This window comes from Palaemon carinicauda, chromosome 2 (genome assembly GCF_036898095.1).
Source record: "Palaemon carinicauda isolate YSFRI2023 chromosome 2, ASM3689809v2, whole genome shotgun sequence".
NCBI lineage: Eukaryota > Metazoa > Arthropoda > Malacostraca > Decapoda > Palaemonidae > Palaemon > Palaemon carinicauda.
This window is the reverse complement of record NC_090726.1, coordinates 42,255,579-42,264,252: the sequence shown is the minus strand read 5'-3', so window position 1 is coordinate 42,264,252 and position 8,674 is coordinate 42,255,579. Positions and strand designations below refer to the sequence as shown.

Genomic DNA, 8,674 nt, shown 5'->3' with positions numbered 1-8,674 from the left:
GAGGGGGGGGGGGGGTTTCACACTTCTTAGAGTCAGAAATGATTACGATTAGAGAATTTTCCTCCTTTAGACATTATAAGGAGAGAGAGAGAGAGAGAGAGAGAGAGAGAGATGTTTCACACTTCTTAGAGTCAGATATGATTGTGGTTAGAGAATTTTTTCTTTAAACATCATGAGAGAGAGAGAGAGAGAGAGAGAGAGAGAGAGAGAGAGGGGGGGGGGGGTTTCACACTTCTTAGAGTCAGAAATGATTACGATTAGAGAATTTTCTCCTTTAGACATTATAAGGATTTCCTTTAGACATTATAAGGAGAGAGAGAGAGAGAGAGAGAGAGAGAGAGAGAGAGAGAGAGATTTAAGAAAAAACTTATCAATAGTTTACCTCCTAAAAAGCATGAAAGAGAGAGAGGGACTGTTAAGGGGTAGAAATAAGAATGAAATTAAGAGAGAGAGAGAGAGAGAGAGAGAGAGAGAGAGAGAGAGATATTTATGACGTCACAGAGACAGAGTTGAAAGAAGAAGAAGACAACCAAGTGCCAGCCAGCCAGAGCTATTGTCAATTGTTATCATCATATCAGACGAAAATTTCAGTTGATCATGCAGGTAAATTAATATATTTTATATAATTTATAATTATGATTAATAAAACTGCGGAAAAATGCACCAGAGAGAGTAATTTGAAGTGATTTGTGAAGGTTATATGCTATTATTAACCCTAACACAACAACCCTTTTTTTTTATCTCAAGGCCTGCCGTCATTATTTTCGTATTTAGGCCTTTTTTATTTAGTTTAGGCCTATTTATTCTTGTCTAGGTAAGTATATATCAAGGAAAAAAATGGCATTTTGATGTTTAATAAAGGAAAGTAGCCCAGTGAGGAAAGGAAACAAGGAAAAATGAAATATCTTAAGAGTAACATTAAGATAAATATCTCCTTTATAAACTATAAAAACAAAAAAAAAAACAAAAAAAAACAAGATAGAATAGCGCTCGTGTACCCTCAAGCAAGAGAACTCTAACCCAAAACAGTGATAGAGCATGTTACAGAGGCTATGGCGCCACCCGAGAATAGAGAACAATGGTTTGATTTTGGAGTGTCCTTCTCCTAGAAGAGCTGCTTACCATAGCTAAAGAGTCTCTTCTACCCTTACCAAGAGGAAAGTAGGATCCTTTGTATATCAGCGGCCAGTTCCTCGCGTATTGATTAAAAATGGACATCAACTAACCTAAACTTTCCTCCCCTAACCTAACCTACATGCCGTGTCCTTACCTACTTAACTAATAAAGGCTAACGTCTCCCTGCGACACCCCCCATACGCTGCCGTATTCCAAGTTACTCGTAATAATACACACAGGTGGCCGCTATCGTACATACACCCCGAAGATTTATTTGTTAATCTTAGTGTTGTCAGGTGTATGAGCACCGAGGAGAATGTGTAAGGAATAAGCCAGACTATTCGTTTTCTGTTTAGGCAAAGGAAAAATGAGCTGTAACCAGAGAGAAAGATCCAATGTAGTACTGTCCGGCCAGTCAAAGGATCCAATAACTCTCTAGCGGTAGTATCTCAAAGAATAAGAATAAGTAAATATTTACTAAAGCGCAATAGAAATAGGGTTCAGGGTGTATGTATGATAGCGGCCACCTGTACGTATTATGTCTAACTTAGAAAATATGGCAGTATATGAGGGTCGCTAGGGGCCGTTAGGCCCCCCCCCCCCCCCCCGTTAGGTAGGTAGGTAAGGAAATGGCTTGTAGGTTAGGTTAGGGGGGAAGTTTAGGTTAGTTGATGTTGATTTTTAATGAACGCGAGAGGAACTGGCCGCAGATATACAAAGGCTCCTTGGTTCTAGGGTGAATTTATAGCTACTTCGAACTGTTCTGATACCTAAAATTGGGGAAACTCATATTTTTACCAATATAGAAGTTTTAGAATTCATATTCATGGTTTTGACATTTTAGATGTTTTAAAATTCGGAGCTTTTGTATATCAGCAGCCAGTTCCTCTCTTGTGGACATCAATTACCCTAAACTTTACCCCCTAACCTAACCTACAAGCCGTGTCCTTTCCGACTTACCTAACGGGGGGCTAACACCCCCCTGCGACCCTCCTTACACTGTCGTAATCAAACATACACCCCTAAAATTCTATAAGTTATGAATAAAAAAATCACATTTTAAAAGTGAAACAAACATAAGAACACCGCCTAACCTAACCCTAGGAGCTGTATCCTTAACTACTGCTTGCATAGAAAATGGGAATTCCTTCCCATTGATTGATTGATTGATTTGAGGCTTTCTAGCATCCTGACATCTAAGGTCCCATTTTATAGAGATCCCTTCATAATGGTGTCCATCGCCATCCATATTTAATTAAGCCTGTAACGTATTGACACTTCCTTTATCAAATTTAATAATTCATTGCTCGCAATTCAGCATTTTCTCCTTGCCTGTCTATTTTGGTAAGTGATATAGGCTATACTTCGTTACTCACGTCTGCCGCGTGGGTGAGTACACTGGCGTTGTTACAGTTACCACGATCAAACGCTTATTCCAATTAACCTTTGCTGTACTATGCCTTGCTCCTCCTGCAAGTTAACAGTATCTCCATGCTCCTCAGATTTGGCAAGTGGCACGTGCTTTCTTTCACATGTCGGCTTTGTGGGTGAATAATTTAGAGTCATTTCACTTTTCTACTTAATGCTCCCGTCGTAGTTCACGTCATTAGTAATGTAACAATACGTTATCTCCTACAGTCCATTTCTTTTAGCGAGGTAGATTTGCACCGACTCATAACGGTGGCCTTTTAGCTTGGAAAAGTTTCCTGATCGCTGATTGGTTGGACAAGATAATTCTACCCAATCAGCGATCAGGAAACTTTTCCGAGCTAAAAGGGCACCGTTGCGAGTCGGTGCAAATATGCCTCGCTAAAAGAAATGGACTATAGCTCCTCTTTTTTTGGCAAGCGGTACAGGTTTCGCTATCCGCCTGGCTGGGGCTATGTATGACTTCAGTTGAACAAATAATTTTATAAAAACACTAAAACAAATATTTTTCAATATTAATCTTACCCGGTGATCATGTAGCTGCAGCTCTGCTGCCCGACAGAAAAAACCTACGGGCGGGATACGCCAGCGATCGCTATACAGGTGGGGGTGTACAACAACAGCGCCATCTGTCGAGTAGGTACTCAAGTACTTCTTGTCAACACAGACCAATTTTCTCTCTGTCGTGCCACCGGCAAGACCTACTTGATACGCTGTTGTTTCTGGAGTTGATTTTCACGCTATTTGGTGAAGTATTCTCTCTAGTTATTAGCTTTCGCTGTACAGAAGTTATCATCAATACTTTATCACTTTCATTGATTAGATTTTGGATTATTTGTTGACGACTTGGATAGATTTTGGATTTCCCCCTTTGACTAATTCAAGATGTCTGACCCTACTCAAGTCCCCAAGTACAGGCAGTGTAGCGCTAGGGACTGTTCTAGGCGTCTTCCGAAGGCCTCTATAGATCCTCACACCGTTTGTTCCAATTGTAGGGGTAAAGCCTGTCAATTGGAAGATCGATGTGAGGAATGCGCTGGGCTTTTGGAATTCGATTTTCAAGAATTCCTTAAGAATGCACGTAGGCTAGAGAAGGATAGGATCAGGAGGAGTTCGTCTCGCTCTATTGATTTTTCCTCTCCCCATGCCCCACAACCTATTCCTTCCCCTGTAGTGGTTACACCCGACCCTTCTACTAGCTCTCATCAACCTTCGATGGCGGATATGATGCGTGCCATTCAGGCTCTTGGTGACAGAGTTGAGTCATTAGCGAATGACCGCAATCAACTCTTGGCTGACGTCAAAGAGTTGAAGGAGAAAAGTGCAGTGGGAAGTGTAGTGAGTGTCAGTGCAGTGAAAAGTGTCAGTGTTACGCATGAGGGTGCGTCTGTTCGTGCCTGTCGTCCTCCCAGTCCGGGACCTCTTGCAAGCTCCCAAGCCCAGGGGAGAAGCAATGTCCTACGACCAAAGGGTTCGACAGGCCTTGATCAGCGTACAGACGTACCCTCCGTGGTTGAGGACGTATCTTGCAGAGATCGTCCCACCCACAAACAGATGAGTGAGCCCATTCATTCCTCGTCTGCGGAAGAGGTTTCTCGACAGAAACGCTGGACCAAGGTCTCACGACCTCTCAAGCGCAAGGTCCCTTCCGAGCGAGTCCAACGGCCCAGGTGTAGCCACTGGGTCAGTTCGGACTCGCCGCAGTCTTCCGAAGACTGCACACCTCCCAAGAGAGGTAGAGTGGTTCCGCAGCAGGCAATCACTCCGTCTGTTGCCGCACCAACCGCTGTAGACCCTAAGTGGTCTTTGCTGCAGTCTATGCAGACTCAGCTAGCTTCCTTCATGCAGGAGTATCGTGCTGAGAAGGTTGACGCTGCACCCGTTAACCTACAACCTGCCACGGTTGTGCGCTCAGCTGACACTGCGGCTGCCTGCTCCCACACTCCGGCTGTGAGAGCTCCACCACCGATGCGCAGTCGACCCTGCCAGACGCATGTTGACGTTAGCCGACTTGCGGCACCCTCCGTTGACATGCGTGAGCTACCGCATCAGCAGGAAGGTGGAGTCAAGCTGCCGTGTTTTGACGCGATGCGTCAGTCTCCGCAACCCACGGCAGTCCCCACCACGCACCACCACTCCGCTTTGGTTGTTGCCAGCTCTCAGACTGACCAACAGCGGCATGACGTTGGATCCAGTGCAGCTACGCATGCACCCGTGCTGCCGGATTCAGCCGTTCAGCTTTCTTCTCCTCCTTTGCTGCTTCCTCCTCAGCATTCGGATGAAGGAATCTCTGATGACGACGAAGCTGCGCATTTGGACGATCAACACTCCGACATAGATGAACCCAAGACTACGCCTCCCTCCTTAGACTTTAGGAAAGTCCTTGCCCTGTTTAAGGAGTTGTATCCGGACCAGTTTGTGTCTGCAGCTCCACGCTCACCTCCCTCTGAGTTCGCTTTAGGCATGCAGTCAGCAGCTCCTGCCTTTACGAAGCTCGTACTCGCTCGCTCGTCCAAGAGAGCTTTAAGGGTACTGGGAGAGTGGCTGCAGGCCAAGAAGCAACTTGGGAAGACTACCTTCATGTTTCCCTCGGCCAAGCTTGCTTCCAGATCTAGCGTCTGGTATGCCACAGGAGAGGTTCTCGGCTTGGGAGTTCCTGCCTCTGCCCAGGGCGACTTCTCAAGTCTGGTAGACTCTCCCCGCAGACTGGCTATGAGACGGTCCAAGATTTGCTGGACTTCTTCGGACATGGACCATCTTTTGAAGGGAGTTTTCCGTGCGTTTGAGGTCTTTAACTTCCTGGACTGGTGTTTGGGAGCGTTGAGCAGAAAGACCTCCCCTTCGGATAAGGACTCTGCCATGCTCATCATGTCCTGCATGGACAAAGCCATTCAGGATGGGTCTGGCGAGCTTGCGGCTTCTTTCGTGTCTGGAGTTCTCAAGAAGCGAGATCACCTTTGCTCCTTCTTGTCGGCGGGAGTCACACCATGTCAGAAGTCAGAGCTGATGTTTGCTCCGCTATCGAAGTGTCTCTTTCCTGAAGAGCTGATCAAGGGGATTGCCGCCTCGTTGATCCAGAAAGACACCCATGACCTGGTGGCGTCATCCGCACGTAAAGTCACAGCTTTACCTTCCGTGCCTAGACCTAGGATGGACACACCAGCATCTAGGTTCATTCCGCCCTTTCGTGGCAGAACCTCCAGCAGAGGAGGTACCCGTGCCGATAGTCAACGTGGCAACAAGAAGAAGGGTTCCAAGTCCTCAAGAGGCAGAGTCTGACTGCCATCTTCTCCAGACAGCAGTGGGAGCCAGGCTCAAGAACTACTGGCAGGCCTGGGAGAACAGGGGTGCAGACGCACAGTCTGTGAAGTTACTCAGAGAGGGGTACAGGATTCCATTCTTGCGCAAGCCCCCTCTAGCAACAACTCCCATCGACCTCTCTCCCAGGTACAGAGAGGAGGACAAGAGGCTAGCTTTACAGCAAGAGGTGTCTCTCTTACTACAAAAGGGAGCGGTAGTCATAGTCCGGGACCATCAATCCCCGGGCTTCTACAACCGTCTCTTCTTAGTGGCGAAGAAGACAGGAGGGTGGAGACCGGTGCTAGACGTCAGTGCTCTAAATGTCTTTGTCACCAAGCAGACGTTCACCATGGAGACGACGAAGTCGGTGCTAGCATCGGTCAGGAAGGAAGACTGGATGGTCTCGTTAGACCTAAAGGACGCGTACTTTCACGTCCCCATCCACCCAGATTCCCAACCTTTTCTAAGGTTCGTCTTTGGGAAGGTGGTTTACCAGTTCCAAGCCCTGTGCTTTGGCCTAAGCACGGCACCTCTAGTGTTTACCAAACTGATGAGGAATATTGCCAAATTCCTGCATTTAGCAGACATCAGAGCCTCCCTCTATTTGGACGACTGGCTTTTAAGAGCTGCGTCAAGTCGTCGCTGTCTGGAGAATCTAAAATGGACTCTGGATCTGACCAAGGAATTGGGTCTCCTGGTCAATATAGAAAAGTCCCAACTCGTCCCATCCCAAACTATAGTCTATCTAGGTATGGAGATTCAGAGTCAAGCTTTTCGGGCTTTTCCGTCGGCCCCCAGAATCAGTCAAGCCCAAGAATGCATCCAGAGCATGCTGAAGAGGAACCGATGTTCAGTCAGACAGTGGATGAGTCTGATAGGGACGCTTTCATCGCTGGACCAGTTCATCGCGTTAGGGAGACTCCACCTCCGACCCCTTCAGTATCACCTAGCTGCTCACTGGAGAAAGGACATGACGCTAGAAGCGGTCTCAGTTCCTATCTCCGAGAAGATGAAGTCTGCACTGACTTGGTGGAAGAACAACATTCTTCTCAGGGAAGGTCTACCACTGGCTGTTCAGACCCCCGACCACCTTCTCTTCTCGGACGCATCGGACACGGGCTGGGGTGCGACACTGGACGGTCGGGAATGCTCGGGCACGTGGAATCCGGATCAAAGAGCACTACACATCAACTGCAAGGAGCTACTGGCAGTTCATCTGGCCTTGAGAAGCTTCAAGTCCCTCCTTCTAGGCAAGGTGGTGGAGGTGAACTCCGACAACACCACAGCCTTGGCGTACATCTCCAAGCAAGGAGGGACTCATTCGATGACGTTGTTCGAGATCGCAAGGGACCTCCTCACCTGGTCAAGAGATCGAAACATATCTCTTGTAACGAGGTTCATTCAAGGTGACATGAATGTCATGGCAGACCGCCTCAGCCGGAAGGGTCAGATCATCCCTACAGAATGGACCCTTCACAAGAATGTTTGCAACAGACTATGGACCCTGTGGGGTCAGCCCACCATAGATCTGTTCGCTACCTCGATGACCAAGAGGCTCCCAAATTATTGCTCACCGATTCCGGACCCAGCAGCAGTTCACATAGATGCCTTTCTTCTGGATTGGTCCCATCTAGACCTTTATGCGTTCCCCCCGTTCAAGATTGTCAACAAGGTACTGCAGAAGTTCGCCTCTCACGAAGGGACAAGGTTGACGTTGGTTGCTCCCCTCTGGCCCGCGAGAGAATGGTTCACCGAGGTACTGCAATGGCTAGTAGACGTTCCCAGGACTCTTCTTCTAAGAGTGGACCTTCTGCGTCAGCCGCATGTAAAGAAGGTACACCCAAGCCTCCACGCTCTTCGTCTGACTGCCTTCAGACTATCGAAAGACTCTCAAGAGCTAGAGGCTTTTCGAAGGAGGCAGCCAGAGCGATTGCCAGAGCAAGGAGGACATCCACTCTCAAGGTCTACCAGTCAAAATGGGAAGTCTTCCGAAGCTGGTGCAAGGCGAATTCAGTATCCTCAACCAGTACCTCTGTAACTCAGATAGCTGACTTCCTTTTACACCTAAGGAAGGTAAGATCCCTTTCAGCTCCTACGATCAAAGGTTACAGAAGCATGTTGGCAGCAGTCTTCCGCCACAGAGGCTTAGATCTTTCCAACAACAAAGATCTACAGGACCTCCTTAAGTCTTTTGAGACCTCAAAGGAGCGTCGGTTAGCCACACCAGGTTGGAACTTAGACGTGGTTTTAAGGTTCCTGATGTCAGCAAGGTTCGAACCGCTTCAATCAGCCTCTTTTAAAGATCTCACTTTGAAGACTCTTTTCCTCGTTTGCCTAGCAACAGCTAAAAGAGTCAGTGAGATACACGCCTTCAGCAGGAACATAGGATTTACATCTGAAACGGCTACATGTTCCTTACAGCTTGGTTTTTTAGCTAAAAACGAACTCCCTTCTCGTCCTTGGCCCAAATCGTTCGAGATTCCAAGTCTGTCCAGTTTGGTTGGAAACGAACAAGAGAGAGTACTATGCCCAGTAAGAGCTCTTAAGTACTATTTAAGACGTACGAAGCCATTACGAGGACAATCAGAAGCTTTATGGTGTTCTATTAAGAAACCTGCTTTACCGATGTCGAAGAACGCAGTTTCTTATTACATCAGACTTTTGATTAGAGAAGCCCATTCTCATCTGAATGAGGAGGACCATGCTTTGCTGAAGGTAAGGACACATGAAGTTAGAGCTGTCGCAACTTCAGTGGCCTTCAAACAAAACAGATCTCTGCAGAGTGTAATGGATGCAACCTATTGGAGAAGCAAGTCAGTGTTCGCATCAT

The 8,674-nt window shown here is 47.2% G+C and overlaps 1 protein-coding gene across 1 annotated transcript in view; it reads left to right on the top strand.

Moving 5' to 3' along the window:
- Positions 1–497: 497 nt before the first annotated feature.
- Positions 498–8,674, top strand: part of LOC137624216 (transmembrane and ubiquitin-like domain-containing protein 1) — a 51,387-nt gene continuing 43,210 nt past the window's right edge. Inside the window, exon 1 of the mRNA XM_068354716.1 lies at positions 498–603. The gene's annotated coding sequence lies outside the window, so the exon portion shown is untranslated. The remainder of the gene's footprint in view (positions 604–8,674) is intronic.